Source organism: Antedon bifida, chromosome 9, assembly GCF_963402885.1.
Source record: "Antedon bifida chromosome 9, ecAntBifi1.1, whole genome shotgun sequence".
NCBI lineage: Eukaryota > Metazoa > Echinodermata > Crinoidea > Comatulida > Antedonidae > Antedon > Antedon bifida.
In genome coordinates this window covers 2,584,340-2,598,300 of record NC_136234.1, presented here as the reverse complement: position 1 = coordinate 2,598,300, position 13,961 = coordinate 2,584,340, and the positions used below count along the sequence as shown (strand labels likewise).

Here is a 13,961-nt window from a genome sequence, read left to right as displayed (position 1 = left end):
TAATTCAATCATATCGAGTATTGAAATCTAGAAAAACTTGAAATCCCATTTATCTTCTACTTTAGATCGTGTGGTTTCGATAGAAAGCCAACGTACATGTATTCTTTTCACTAGACAATTAAACGGGTGTACTTTTTCGCAATTTTGAGGTCAAGTGTACCGTTAATAATATTTTGTTTAAACCGTAAATGATAAAACCAATTGTTCGAACAATTTTTGAGGTACAAGTATACAGACCTAGTTTTGAAGATCACGAGAAAGGAAGATATGTAGCGATGCGTAGCTTTTGAAACGAAGCAAAAAACAGCTGGTATTAATATGTTTATCAATTTTATCTCCACTAGGGTTCGAAGTACTAATTAGAAAATTGGAATTTTTTAATATAAATGTAATTGGTCACCATATTCCCTTGTTGTCAAATCAAATATCATAGACTTATTGTGAAGATAAACCCATTAATGATGAAGCGTACATTATGTTCGACGACGAATCAGGAGAAACATTATAGATAGTCTTAACAGGTGTCACGTGTATTTAGCATGACACTACAAAGTGGTTTTTAATTACTTCGTGTTCTCGTAAACTATTTTGATTATTATGTGTAATGCTTGTCAACATAATTTTCTTTAATTTTATGAAAAAATCTGTCAAAGTATAGAATTACTTTTTGAAATAATTAGGACTGTCGTTGATTTATTAGTGTCACATTTGCTGTGAAGGGTGTGAATTAAATAATGATCCAGTACACTACTGAAAATATGTCATCACGATCATTTTTAGTATTATCATTATTACTGATTTAATCATAATCAGATTCATCGTTATACTGTAACCATCGTAATCACCACAAACATCTTGACATCCGGGTAATCTTTATTGCATCATCATTATCAGTCGACCCTCAACATCAACATCATCATCAACATCATCATCAACATCATGGTACTGGTGTTACCACATCATGGTACTGGTGTTACCACATCAGAATAGTCAATCTCATTTTTACCATCATTTACCCATCCCACATATTGCCTTTTGTTCATTCTATGATAGGGTCTCCCCCCGCCCCCTTGATTGTCCCTAAATTATGAGTGTCTTTTGAAGTCACAAACCCCTGTTCTATTGAATTATCATAAATAATCGGTTGTTTTATGAATAATTTGACATAAATACATTTGAATTACATACAAATTTATATTACACAAATGTTTGCATAAAATTCCATTACCTGCAAAATGATGGCACAAATGTAGAATAGTATCAGCAGCAGTTCATTAACAAGTTGAATTACATCGCGATCTTAAGTGTTTTTACTGTATTCAATTGAATCACCTGTCTTATTCATAAATCTTAAACAAAAACACGTTAAAGAAACGTAAAATTTAACATTAATAATTGCACTCATTTGGAATATTTTGTACAAAACTGTAGTGATGTCAGTATCTTAGAAAATAAGAAATAAAAACAAGCAAGGTCGGATGTAAACATACACTACATTGCGCACTTTGTTTGATTTCTCGGAAAAGCAGCAAAATGGATCATATTTTGGGTTGGAAAACTTCTAGGTCCTAAATGCATGGCTTCTATATACCAATTTATGTTTTCGATTTTGTAAACTTTTTAGAACTTAGTATAGGATTTGAATACAGAGAATGTTTTATTTCAAACATTTATTATAAAGGTTGACAATGAGGCGTCCCATGAATAGGGGTGTTTCGAAGTAGAGATTCTAGTACTAATAGACAAAGTCATTTTATAAAATAATAACAGTAATTAAATACCCAGGCCGAAACATATAATTTTATTTCACAAAACATATATTATTGCGTGTGCGCACACGAGGAGTGTTGAGAGACTTGATCATATTTCAGTGGTAATTAAAGTCATATTAATTACCACTCGTTACAACTTTTCTTTCTTTATTATTTAGACGAATGGACGAACAAAGGCAAGTTATTTGGACCGGCTGGAACGCGTTTTATTCAGAACCAAGACGGTATAGCGCTTGGCGGAAAATGTGCTGAACGCGGCGCAAGTACCACGGCTTAACAGAGTAGCCTGTAACTTGGACAGCAGTGTAATTAGGATTTACTTAAGATATTCTTCTTCCATGTCAGTTGTCAGTCATGTTAGTCGAACAATAGATGATCGTACTTGACATTTCTCCTTATTATGATTGGCAAAGCTAATAATATCAAATAAATGGCCTTCTCGCACAGCACTTCAAATTGTATTTACAAATCGGGTTTTTTTTAATGTGGGCAACTGTTTGAGTCAGTCAATGCAGGCAACGCTGAGTGTATACACTTGGTTCAACCTATTTCACTATAGATATTATATTGAAAAATTATAATATGCATGTCACTCTGTAATAATAAAAAGGTTCCATTTAAAGAATTTGGTTTAATTTAATCGATCAACAGTAAGCTTGATTATAATATAAAAGTCGAATTTTAAAATTATATTTTTTAACAGTTTATTTTGTTAACACGTCTTCATTTTCAAACGAAAAAACATTTTCTGCTATTGCTATATATTTCAAATCAAATATCGATAATTGATAGGATGTTGTTGAATATAGGTAACAATAGATGGACATCTATATGGCTAGACTTACAGGTATTACGACAAGATATCGGTTGCTGAATCGCTTATCATTTTATCATATCACTATCAAGAAGGAAATTTTAGATTCAACTGACAACGATAAGGTAGCTAAAATACCGATTAAGAGTTTTAATATTGATTTAAGCACTAATTGATCAATTGAGTTTTAAACTTGTTTATTTGTTTATTTTTCTTGTTTATTTATTAGTAGGCCTAAGTAATGAATGCTAGAAGAGAATGAAAGTTTTCATTTGCTAATCGATTCACTGACTGAATAGGTTCAGCCATGACTAACCTAATGACGGCAACTGACCCCTGGACGGTACTCGATTGTTATGAAGACTGACTGAATTACTGACTGATTTTAAACTAAATGATTTTGAACGAATTGATTCACTGACTTTGAACAAACTGATTCACTGACTTTGAACAAACTGAATCACTGACTTTGAACAAACTGAGTTAATGACCTGAACTAAAAAAGTTACTGACTTTGAACTGACTGACTTTGAACTAACTAACTAACTATAAACTAACTAACTAACCGACAGACTTTGAATTAACTAACTGACTTGGAACACACTAACTGGATGACTTTGAACTAACTGACTCAAACTTTCTAAGTGATTTTTAACAAACTAACTAATAGATTTTGAACTAACTGAATGACTTTGAACTAACTGATGATTCTAAACCAACTTACTGTGGAGCAACTTTGACAATAACAAGGAAGAGTAAAATTATTAATTTCACTGATAGTAATAAATTACAGTAACATAGATAATAAAGGGGTTTTTTTCTATAAAAATTTACAATGTGCTGCAAAGTATGAATTAATAACAATTCTTGTCATTGAATGAAGAGCACGTGATCATTTTAAATCTCAACGTGTTTTATTCGATTTAGATGATGAAGACATTAATATCTACAGTATTACAATATTGGTTCTTGGTGACCCCTGACCTCTTATTGTCACACTAAAGCAAGACGTGTGGAAATAAATGAAATTTTAATGAAAATTGTTGAAAAAAAATTTCCAACCAAATGTTATTATCATAAAAAAAAAATCTTACTATGATGTAGTATAGTATAAGTATGTCTTAGGCTTGAACAATCGAGGTGTTTGTCTTTTTAGAAAGAAGAGAGATGTACAGAATCTTGTCATGTCCCCGAAATAGATCCTCTTGACTTGAAATTGTAGAAATTAATCTGAAATAATAAACGAACGAATTACGTAATAAAAGAAGATATGACTTGCTTCATCAAAATGAAGATACTGATTACTTTGCTTATAAAAAGAGAAAGCATTGTTTAATTACGCACACATAAGTATATTTTATTGTTTATATTTATATTGATGTATTCGGGCCAATGGTCTATGTATAATAAATGGTACAGGCAATGCTCCTAGGAAAGAAAGAAGAAAGAAGATTATGATGATGAAGATGGTTATAACAATATAACAGTAAGAATGATTATAAAACAATAGCCTGTACATAACAGTTATTATTGCCACGTGAAAATCTATTTCTTGACAATGTTTCTTTGTCACTTAAGAAGTATCAAATTACACGATTCACAATGAAGCCTGGTAACTATTCAAAGCTATAACATTTAATGTCTTCAGTTTGGTTTATATCAAGTCACACGTGGGGAGTTTATTATTAATAACGTACAATAATTCATTCTGCATTACCTGAGTTGGTCGCTTTTCTGCTGGCACGTTATAACCAGGAATATTTTTATAAACTCAACTCTACCAGCAAAAACCTTTTTGATTTAAGCATTTTAATCTTTAAACAAAGATTATTATGTTTTGAAGCCATACATTTATGCAAAATAAAATCTGAACTTGATGTTGTCAACAATAACGTTATAAACTATTTACTTAAACTGTTTAAGTTAATAAAATAATTCATAATATGCTCTTAGTTTTACTGATTTTGGCTACATGAGATTAATCTTGGAGTAAAACCGGGAATATAAAATATACATAATATTACTATAATACTTTATTATGGTATGTCAGTAAAAATACCAAAAGTCATAGAGTTAGTTAAATTATATTGACGTACATTTAGTTAAGAAGTATGAAGCGCCACAGAGCGATTACTAATTCTCTAAATTTGAAACCTACAATGAGTTTAATGTGTGCCTCTGTATGTACATTCGTAACATTGACAAAACCTCGGGTCCAGGATTAATATACCTTTTATTTAATGAGCATAGGATACGATTAATGTCTACAATAGGATAGATATGAATCTATATTGCGGCTTATTCGATTATCAATCCTTCTGTGATCGTTCTAAAGTTTCACAACAAAAATAGGGTTCTGTAAAAAAAGTGTTCTAAAAAGTGCATTTACATTGTAGTAAAGTACTCACGTTTCAATTATTTGTATTGTTACATCAAATACGAAGAAGATTACATCTTGTTCTAGATGACTTACGATAAATCAAAAAGGGGATTTACCTATTAACGTGTAATTTACTTTGTTAATGACCCATTTGTACACCCGATATCAGACAAGCATTTGTATAATACAGATAGTTTGGGCTAAGTTTGTAAAGTAATAAAGTAAGGTAGGCCTATCGCCTCTTCATATCTGTGACACTTAATTCAACATATCTATGACACAAAGATCAAATAAAACGAGACTTAATATAATAATAATAATTATGACAATAGCGAGCGAAACGAGATTGGCAATAGACACATGTGTTTTGGGTTTTGGTAAAAAATAAGCATGCAGTAAGTGCGATACGGTACAGTGTGTATTTAAATACAATATTTTGCTACAAATTATACAATAATATTATGAAGGGTTTTTTTTTGTAAATATGCATATAAGAAATTATCAAACTTAGGCCTATTTGTTATTTTTATAAATCTTTCGAATTTAATATGATAAACAGTGAATATATGTAAAACAGACCATTTATGTTTTCATTAAAAAATCGATAATCAAATGAGGGATGTTGCGGTCCTTTTTCAAGTGACCTGTGTCCAGTTGTCCGAAGGGATAATTACTGCGTAATTGTAATCGAGGAAACATGGGGCAGGGTGCCGGTACTAAGGACAGGTGGCCAAATATTGGACATCTGACCAGTCCTGTTGAGAGGTTTACTGATATGTAGTTGTCAAAAACACGTCAATCATGTCTCTATTCACCACTGCAGTTGTACATTTCCAATTATGACTACTACTAATTCGGAAAAACTTGATATGAAGAAGCTAATTTGATTTTTAGGGCCTGTCGATGCAGTTTGGGAACGGTTTTGACAATAAACATTGGATGCCACCATCGGTAACTATATATTTACATCTGAGAAACTGTTAAATATGATTAAGAACATTTATATAGTTATTCATAGTATTCTCAAGCGTGCATTTCCAAAACAAGGATTTATGGTGGTTGGGGCTAATAATATACCTACCTAAAAATAAAAGAAAAATAGTAATAAATCGATAACGTTTTATTTATTACGAAGCAAAAACATGAACTGGGTTGAAATTAAATGGAAATATGACGATAAATTTGCATCGGCTTTTTATATACAGGACACTAATACCAAGATAAAGCGGTGAATATCATAATTCGCTACTCATGTCATTCAATACGGCCGCAAAATAGGTATTGATGACAAATAATCTGAATAACTTGAATGAATTGAGACAGTATAAATCTTTGTATAATAGCGTCACCTTGATTTGTTTTAACCATCATGTTTATCTACAGGTATGGTACAGTTTGTTTTCTTTTCCAAATACTTTACTGAAATGATTCAGTGGAGTAAGGATATTCTGCACTCCATGATAATTAATACTAATTAGTAAACAAAAGTTTAGTACTGGTAGGAGCAGCCATTATGGCCAAAACAACTCCCAAGTTTCCATTCAGGTATGTGCAGTTAGCTTTTCTAAATAATTTGTAGGTAAATTAATTAAATTAAGCCAATAATAAAGGAGCATCAGTCAGTTTTGGACCTATAGTATGGGCAGCCATTGGCACAAATAGTATTCCCTCAATTTTATCAGTTACGGTAGCGTTGCTAAATACTTTTGAGTAATATGGAGTAAAGTATAAACTTTACTTCATGATAATGTACTTAGTAAGCAGAGGTCTGGTACAGCAAGGTGGGCAGCCACCATGGCCAAAAACAAAAACTAAAGGTAGGCTTAATAATAATCTTGGTGCGCCATTTCGACCCATGTGTTCTGGATTAAATTAACTATACAGAGAATTCGATTAAAGAAGGGAAATCTTACATAATTTTGTAACATAACATGATGATTTATACTTATAGGTCCTTCGTTACATAATATATATTAACGGTATTCGGCTATTTATTTACATAATATATTAATGGTAATGACACCAAATTAACGCCACTGATGGGGACGCTATTTTTGTTTTGCTTTAGTTACGTACTTACATTACTTACACAAATATCAGTAGAGTAAAATACCCGATTCAAAGTTTAACGATAAATACATTCATTAAATTATGCCAAAAAGAAACATAGAAGCAGGAAGTGTTGGATATTGCCAAATGCCTATAGGCCTATAACATTATTGAATAATTCACAATATTCCTTCCATTTTGTTGCTTTTTAAATTGTTGCTTTTTAAATACGATTATATACATTTGTTTTAAATACATCATTGATATAATAAAAACTTTGTATTCTTTATATAATTGTTCGTGTGTATAGTATGTCGCCGTCTCGGATTACTTTGCGTTCATCGTCATTGTTACAATCTCTACGACGAATTTATTTCATCGATAAACTAGGTATCTGCTTTACTGCATCTTCCTCTTTTTTTAAAGTAGGTTACAAAGATAAGCTAATTACAAACTCGCTGTTTCCTTAAAAAGAAAAAAAAATGACTGTAGCAACTCATCATAATCGTATGTACACGATCAAAACATAGAAAACAGCGTTAAATTTGTTTATGATTACAGTGAGCTTGTTTTCTCAAAAAAGCTGAAAGTATGTCGTTCGACCTACTACTGCTCCATTAAAAATGATTTTATATTTTTCTTTTTGTGAAATTCGAGACGTTCAAGAATCACGGGTACATTATTGGGTAGTAGTTTGCTTTTAACTATTTTCACTATATCCCCAAGGTGATGGCTTATTATGCATCTTCCGAAGATCATTAAAATAAAATTCTGGGCTGATAATATAAAGTTGCTAAGAATGGGCTGAAAATTCGTTTCTATTTTTCATATTATTATGGCGTATACTTATAATTTCTAATCTAATTGCAATAATAATAATAGTTTCACTAAACAAGGAATTTTGGTTATAAACAATGTCTTTTTCTTTTTCAAAACCAATCTCGAATCTTTTATTTGTTTATTTCACGGAGGAAGAGCAGTTTTTATATCTGAAAAATAGTACATTTTGAAGAGAAGGTATTTTTACTTACTTCATCAGGAACTGAAGATAGAAATTCATTCTTCTGTAATCTCTGAGTAAGTAATTATGTTAAGAAGAAGGGCGAAGGAGAAAGAAAGAATATCAAACAAAACTTAACATTTGTATAGAACTTTTAACAATTAGGCATCGGAACAGTAAACAAATTATAAATATCCAAAATTTAAAACAAAACTAATTTTTTTTTTAAGAGAGGGTATTATGCAAACTTGATACACTATTGTTGTCCAAATTAACAGGTCTTTCGTAATCATACGAACTGGATTTGAAGTCGTTGATTTCGTTCCTGACATCAGAAGAAGAAAGTTGACGTTCCTTAATTATTGGTAGGCCTTTGTTCTCCTGACACACATCATCGTCTATCTTCTGACTAAAGATGGACATTATACCAGTTAGAAAATAAACACAGGTCTTTTTCTAAACAATCATACGTAGCTTCAATAATTAATACGTTTTTCTTGCTGCAATAATGAGGACAAACCACGTGCGATACATGCCGTCCGAGCAACCTTGAAAAGCTCAAATGAGCTATTCGACGATTTACCCTGCTCGTGAGGTCAGAAACGACTCGTCTCAAATTAAAATTAGAGGTTTCGAAAACACAACTTAACCATTATCTGTAACTTGATCACATTGCTTGTCTTGCTACACGACCGCCTTGTATTTACGCTTTGCTTCAGGGCCTCTCATTCCTAGGCCGAGCTAAGGGGTACCCTCCAGACGAGGGTTTCGAAGCGGACAAAATGCAATTTATCTCCACAAACATGTCTTTGTTTTAACGCGATATCAAATTTCTAGTAATGAATATTTAATTAATACTGAGAAACGATTGCCATGAGTACAAACCTAGCGTACATGATTGGATATTTTAAACAGTATGTTACAACAGTACAAACCGTATATTATTTTATCATTATTTGTTCAATTATCGAAATGTCAAAAACATGCAACTATTAATTATACAGGTTAAGTAACAAATCCATTAATTTATTATCATTACGACTCAAGTTGATATTATTTATTTTAAATTCCCACTAAGAACATACACAATACAATTAGGCAATAAATTATTCAATAAAATACGTATGTGATGAAATAGATACAGTCATATAATATTTCGTTCTGTTATCTTACGAACACTTGAAGAAAATAATTTTCCAACAGAAAAAAATGGCATATGTTGAACCTTATAAAGATACGGATGCTACGGTGTCGGGTTACAGATACACCAATATTGAGATTTTCATATCTTACTTAACAATAATTAGGCGAGATAGCATATTCTTCGATATGTTGGAGAATTAACGTTCTCTACAGTAACCCGATATACTGGCAAACACACTGGTCCCCCAGGCTCTCCGTCTTTTACATATTACTTTGTTTCTTGCTGTGGAGTTTATGAACCGTCGAGTATTTTTTATTGTCGTGAATCACAAATTTCCCATATCGTCATTTATTTATTAAACAATATTTCAAAATGGTGATGCTACCCACTAGCGCATATCATTAGAAACAAGGAATTTTTATAGATATTACAACTCATAAGGTATGAAATCAAATACATGAATACAATTATTTAACGAAAACAAAATAAAGTTACCAGCTACAATTATTCTAGCAAGTACCGAACTAAATGGTTTTACAATATAATATATCGGAACATTTAAACGAAATGATAAGAAAATAATAATACTGTATATGAATATGATGATGGTGATGATGATGACGACATCATTACAAAATACCGAAATCTACAGAACAGAATACAGGGATAAATCCAATGTATTTATAACAACTAAATTACTAATCAGAAATGTGGCTTAACCAGCAACAAAACTCCCTAAAGACCATAAACAGATCTGCGAGAAAAAAAAACTTTAAATACTATGCTGGTATACGAAAAGAAATGAACGTGTTGTAAAACATTCTTTCAAGAGAATCTCAAATTAAAGTCTGAAACAACTGCAGTTATAGCAGCTATAGCCTGCAATTATAATGTTATTTAAAAGACACAAGGCCATAATTATACATGGCTGCAGTCGCGTGCTCAAAGTTGACCGACCGACCAACCGACAGACCAACCGACCGACTAACCATCCGACCAACCGACCGACATAGTGAGCCGTAGAGTCGCGTTTGCACGCGACTAAAAACACTGAATTCAAGAAAAGGTGTAGTAGGGTACCGTAGATTTCTTTTTATCTATTGTCTTTTTATTATTTTAGTGTTAATCTTTTTATTAAATTATTGCAAGAAGACGTTATACTCTTATCCGTGTTCAGACAGTCAGTAGCCAACTAAACTGATTTATCGGACTAGAGGTTGGAGGAAGGGAGTACTGCAGTATACTGGTTATAGATTGTTTAAAGATGTTGAGTTTGTATATATCTGGTTCATTACATTATGTAAATCAACATAATTAGCTAAAAACATGTATAACGGTATCTCATAAACAATGACCCATGAATACGTGCGCCTTATTTAACGACAAGATCATGTTTCGTCCAAATCCCTTTTTTCTCACTCACATAGGTTTATATCCATTGACGTGCCATAAACCGGTTGCCAGCAAATTATCATGATTATGATGTTGATAGAATAAATTTTAGCTAGGATCGTATTTCTCAACATGTACGCACCGTGAATCGAAGCAAATCATTTGGGAACGATGCATGTTTACGGCCCAGGACATTACGAATATTGCTGAGAAATATGGCAATTTGATAGCTGTTAATACTAATACAACACCCAGCATCACTGAACTGTTTTATCAAGGAGAAATGTTAATGAAAAAACGAAACAGAAATAACAATGTTCGTTAAAATGATTTATTGCACATCGGAAATTATTGTTTATTATCAACATTTGTGTCTTTCTTTTGTACAATATTTTAAAAAATAAATCAAACTTTGAATAAATGACTATATTTTACATTATAATTATTATGTATTGTAGGCCTATAATTTTATAATAATGAAATCAAATCAAACAACATAGGTAAATACGCAATACAAGTTCACGGTAGTTAATTTGCTATAATTTCTTAGAAAAACAATATTCTATCGTGGTACGTTACGTTATTATTATTGTATTATTATTTTTATTATGTTATTATTTGTGTTATTATAATAGGTATGCCCACATAACTTAACTAAATGGAACTGTATACAGTGTATATTTTATGAAACTTTTTTAATGAAACGCCAACGATGACATATTTTCACCTCAATCTCTCAAGTAACAGACTTCTTAATAAAGAGGTTAATAGATTAAAAAGGTGATCATGAATAGTGTTTCTTTAACCCTTTTTTCAGATTCACTGATAACTATCAGAAGAACATGTGGTCTCCAGTGACGGCAACGGGAGAGTCTTCTTTCTACTTTTTGTTTTGTTTTTGCAGGTGCCCCGTAACCCTGCTATGACGTATTCACAGTTCTATTTCTGACCTCTGCGTGCAGTCGAATTATCATGAAACATTATACGATAGACCGCTGTGAAACCAGTGAGTATGAGGCGCAATATAGACAACCGTTATTTGCCACGCGTTCATACGGTTCCAACTGCACTGTAATACGGTATAGATTATTATCACATTATATTACCATAAATATACAAAGTATGTATTACAAATAAAATAAAAAACACAATTTTACATTTTATCTACAACTATGGTTATATTTGCCCGATATGATGGCCTAAAAATCAAAATAATTGAACGAATTTCCATGTATACAATTCGCGCCTCATACACAAGCAACTGCAAATAAATTATCGTATCACTTATTTTAAAACGCAACGATATTTCGTTGAACCTCAGAATTGATTTACAGATAACCTAGTAGTATCAATTATTTACTAATATTCTACATTCCGTCACAGCATGTGACGCATTTATTTATTTTCTGAACATGAATAAAAAAAAAGGTAGGCCTACACGAAATGTTGTTATTTGTTTTAATAACACTTTTCAAAATCATAATTAAAAATGTTGGTTCAGTTTTGTTAATTACGTCATTAACTCCGGCACTCTGAGTTCAATGTACTCTCTCCAATCTATTTACCTTCGATTATGTTTCATTTATATTGATATTTACTTTAACAATATGTGTTGTTTAACATTTTAAATATTTGAATAAGAGGTCTACAGTATGTACAAAAGAGAAAAATTGAAGTATGTTAAGTAAAAGTAATAGCAACGAGTGCGAGGCCTACTTGGTGTTTCACCCCCGTAAGTAATGCAAACCATTTGTCAGTCATGGAAAGCAGACAACAGAGACGATATTTTGATACGTTACAGATATATGAAACTTGAATTTGCAAATTTAATGTTATATGCCTACAGTTAAATGTCTTCAGTTTTAATTTATGCTATGATATGTAAATGACCATCTTTCTGAAGAATAATACATTTGTACCTAGAATGAAACCGAAGGGCCTCGATATAAAGATATGTTGCGAATTAATGCATGTAAAGAAAACATCTTTATAATTTCACTGCCAGAAAAAAAAGCTAAACTGAGTTGCTTTGAACAAAATAAATTCGAATTCAATTTTGTTGCCTTTAGTTACATCTGTATTTATATGTTTTAATGTTTTACTACTCAAAACGGATGATATTAATGTATATAAAACCCAATCGTTCGGTTCTAAAGGCTACGACACATCGGATTTCTACAACTTCCCTCAGATTGAAATTGGAGTCTGATTCTTTAAAAATTGAAAGCATAAAGCATAGCTGAATACATACGGCTATTGTGAGAATATGAGGACTTGTCGAAGAATCCTATGTCATATCGTGTCGTAAAAAATGTAATTTTAGCAAACACTCTTTTACAAATTGAAGATTAGTTGTTATAAAATAGAAGATATACGACATAAAGGAGCATGACAGACCTTTACTTAACACACTACTCCTCATTAGCACTTAGTTTTAATTACTTTAAACTCAAAATGATACCAATGCATGATATTCTTGTAACGAAATATTTCATATAATATGGTTATAATGTTGCAGTTTTTATGATATTTTAGTAGTTTAGTTATTACGAAGAATTGGAGCATAATAAAATTATATTTTAAGATTGACATTTTGACAATGTATGATCTAGTGAATGTAAACAATTAGACATGGAGAGATTAGGATGTGGTATTCCTGAATAGTCAAGTTACTTGGATTGTTATCTTGTAAGAGTAACTCAAGTAGCCCAAACAAAGTGATATACCAGAATTCTGGTGATATACCAGAATTCTGTTGATATACCTTTTGGTGTGAAGTACTGTACTGTTTTGTGACATACAGTGTCATGAAATGGGTGTTAGAATATGATAATGATAGATGTGGTATTCTTTCATAATAGTCAAATTAGTATATGCAGCAGTATATATTTAAGTTGGACTGTTATCCTGTAGAGTAATTCAAATAATAAAAACCAAAGTTGCTACCAGAATTCCGAGGATATACAGTAATGTTTGGTGAATTACTAAAATGGAAGAAAGATTGAAAATCAAATCATTACTCAGGGTTTGTCTTCCAACTTCATCCATTAATAATAAAAAGTAGAAATGTATTGGCTTGTTTAAAAAAATGTGGACATTATTGTCATTAGTTTTCTTCAGTTGCTGATGTTTTGCTGTTTTCAAAATAGACCAAACATTAATTACACTGTTATTCTACATTTAACAATAAAAACAAATTACTGGATTATGACATTCACAGACAACCTATTTTGTAAGCAATGAAAATTTAATATCACCGGCACTGTATTAATATTTTATAGTTTTCCGGTATTTGGTTTCTGTGGTAGTATATTGTGCGATAACAAGCTTGACAATACTGTAGTTATGTGGGCCCGCATAATATTCTAGGCTGTTGAATGGGAAGCAATCGTTTGCGAATAACCCGGGGC

The 13,961-nt window shown here is 31.5% G+C and overlaps 1 long non-coding RNA gene across 1 annotated transcript in view; it reads right to left on the bottom strand.

Moving 5' to 3' along the window:
- The window catches only part of LOC144851859 (uncharacterized), a 101,787-nt gene that overhangs the window by 64,611 nt on the left and 23,215 nt on the right, over positions 1-13,961 (bottom strand). Inside the window, exon 2 of the long non-coding RNA XR_013614235.1 lies at positions 3,681-3,816. This is a non-coding gene — a long non-coding RNA (uncharacterized LOC144851859). The remainder of the gene's footprint in view (positions 1-3,680; positions 3,817-13,961) is intronic.